The sequence below is a fragment of the Microcebus murinus genome, chromosome X (genome assembly GCF_040939455.1).
Source record: "Microcebus murinus isolate Inina chromosome X, M.murinus_Inina_mat1.0, whole genome shotgun sequence".
Taxonomy (NCBI): Eukaryota; Metazoa; Chordata; class Mammalia; order Primates; family Cheirogaleidae; genus Microcebus; species Microcebus murinus.
In genome coordinates, this window is record NC_134136.1 from 24,811,735 (window position 1) to 24,814,256 (window position 2,522).

Here is a 2,522-nt window from a genome sequence, read left to right on the forward strand (position 1 = left end):
CTCCTCACCGGCTCAACAGTCCCACCTGCCCAACATCAGATGAATGTTACTTCCATACGTGCACATAAGTGTTGATCCATTAGTACCAATTTAATAGTGAGGACATGTGGTGCTTGTTTTTCCATACCTGTGATACTTCACTTAGAAGAATGGGCTCCAGCTCCATCCAGGAAAATACAAGATGTGCTATATCACCATTGTTTCTTAGGGCTGAATAGTACTCCATGGTATACATATACCACGTTTTATTAAACCACTCATTAATTGATGGACACTTGGGTTGTTTCCACATCTTTGCAATTGTGAATTGTGCTGCTATAAACATTCGAGTGCAGGTGTCTTTTTTATAGAATGTCTTTGATCCTGTGAGTAAATAGGCAATAGTGGGATTGTTGGATCAAATGACACTTCCACTTTTATTTTTTTATTTTTTTTCACTATGCTACCTTTTTTATTACAGTGTAATTGTCAAAGTCTCTTGAGTTTTGCCCCCCTATCCAATTTCCCTTTCAGCCTTGTGGTTTGTTGAATGTAATGATTTCCAGGAAATCACAGCTCTCCCCAAGCCTATAGACCTACTGGATCAGTCTCCATGGAGAGATCTGGGGACAAGGATCCTCAATTGTTAACAAGGCTATAGGTGTTCTCTGTGGTCAAGCACATTTGGCAATTCCTGGTACACTAGTGTAGTTCCAACGACTAAATAATTTTCAAAGCCCTGAAAAACAATAAATATGCCAAAACATTCACACCTGAGAGTGATAGGACTGTGGGCTTTACAAATTTTATACAGATATGGAAAACATAACAGAAAAACAAAACTTAAAATAGTAGCTGTGAATCACCTTACAGTTGGTATAGCCTTTCTGTAAACCTGGTCCTGTGTAACACCCCAGCAATCCTCATAGGGAGGTAGAGTCAAGATTTTTATTCACTCTATTTTATGGAGAAGGAACCTACTGTTTGGAGCAGTCAAGTGACTTCCCCAAGGTGTCAAAGTGGCCACTCTCCCAGGGTTGCTCTTCCCAGCCCAACGCACCTCCCAAATAAGCCCGCAACCCTGCCCTTACCTCTTTCTGGGCCACCTGGAAGGGGATGGCCTTGCACATATGCTGCCTGCCAGTGCGTTAGTCAAGGATTGTCATCTCAGCCCAGATGCACTTGTCATAAAGGACGTCGCCATGGTAACTCACCACGGGTCAGCAGGCCAGCTCACTGACCCGCCCTCGGGGTCCGTGCCCACCGTCTCACAATGGATAGCCACGTACTTGCTGGGCAGGGGCCCAGAGGCTTCCCTGGGGGCAGGCCTTCTGCTGCATGGGGCACTGCCAGATCCAGCCCTTGGACTCTGCCTCCTGCTGCTGGCAGCTGCTGTGCCCGGTGTTGCCCCGGCGGGCTGGGCAGCGGGGACGCCCCTAGCCCTGGAGGCATGCTCAGCAGCCCCCGCTCCTACAACAAGGCCTTCCGCGCCATGACCCGCTGGTGCTGTAGGCTCCTCCTCTTGTGCCATCACCAAAGCACATCCTTGGCATTCAGGTGCGTAAGGGAAGGGCACAGCCACTGGGCAAACTTAGGGCCTCCCAGGGAACCATGCCAGTCAGTTCACTGCTCAGGGCAAGGGAAGCCAGGTAGATAATCTCCCAGCGGGGCAGCAGCCGGCAGCAGCGACAGACAGAGCCCCACAGCCCAGCGCTGCCCTCTCTGGCTCCGGACCCCCAAGCAGGGCAAGGACAGGGCTGGGGTGGCGCCCAGGGCGGCCTGCACAGCTGTGGGCCTGAGGAGCCGGGTCAGCCGAGCCCCAGAGTCCCCAGTGGCAGGCGCTGGGTCTCAGCTGCCTGGAAGGCCCTGCCCCAGCCCGCAGGAGGACCTCCCCTGTCCCCATGGTCTAGTTCCACTTTGAGTTTTCTGTGGTATCTCCATACTACTTTCCATAGAGGTTGTACTACTTGTCAGTCCCACCAGCAATGTAGGAGTGTTCCTATCTCTCCACATCCACACTAGCATTTGTTGTTTTGGGACTTTCTGATAAAGGCCATTCTCACTGGAGATAAGTGATATCTCACTGTGATTTTGATTTGTAATTCCCTGATGATTAGAGATGTTGAGCACCTTTTTATACTTTTTTAGCCATTATTCTATCTTCTTCTGAAAAGTTTCTGTTTATGTCCTTTGCTCACTTTTTAATGGGGTTGTTTGATGTTTTCATGCTGATTTTTTTGAGTTTTATTGTAGGCCGTCTATTTGCTGTAATGATAATAATAGTTTCCTTGGCTGTGCAGAAGCTTTTCAATTTGATCAAATCCCATTCATTTATTTTTGTTGTTGCTGTGTTTTTTTTTTTTTTGGCATCTTATTCATAAATTCTTTACCTAGTCTTATGGCTATCAGAGTTTTTCCACTATTTTATTCTATAATTCTTATGGTTTCATGACTTAGGTTTAAGTCTGTTGTCCATCATAAATTTTGATTTTGTGAGAGGTGTGAGGTATATATCCTGTTTCAGTCTTCTACATACGGCTCTC

At 47.2% G+C, this 2,522-nt stretch overlaps 1 pseudogene; it reads right to left on the reverse strand.

Moving 5' to 3' along the window:
• Nucleotides 1–634: 634 nt before the first annotated feature.
• Nucleotides 635–1,882, reverse strand: LOC142865797 (apoptosis-enhancing nuclease-like; annotated as a pseudogene).
• Between the last annotated feature and the right edge of the window lie 640 nt (nucleotides 1,883–2,522).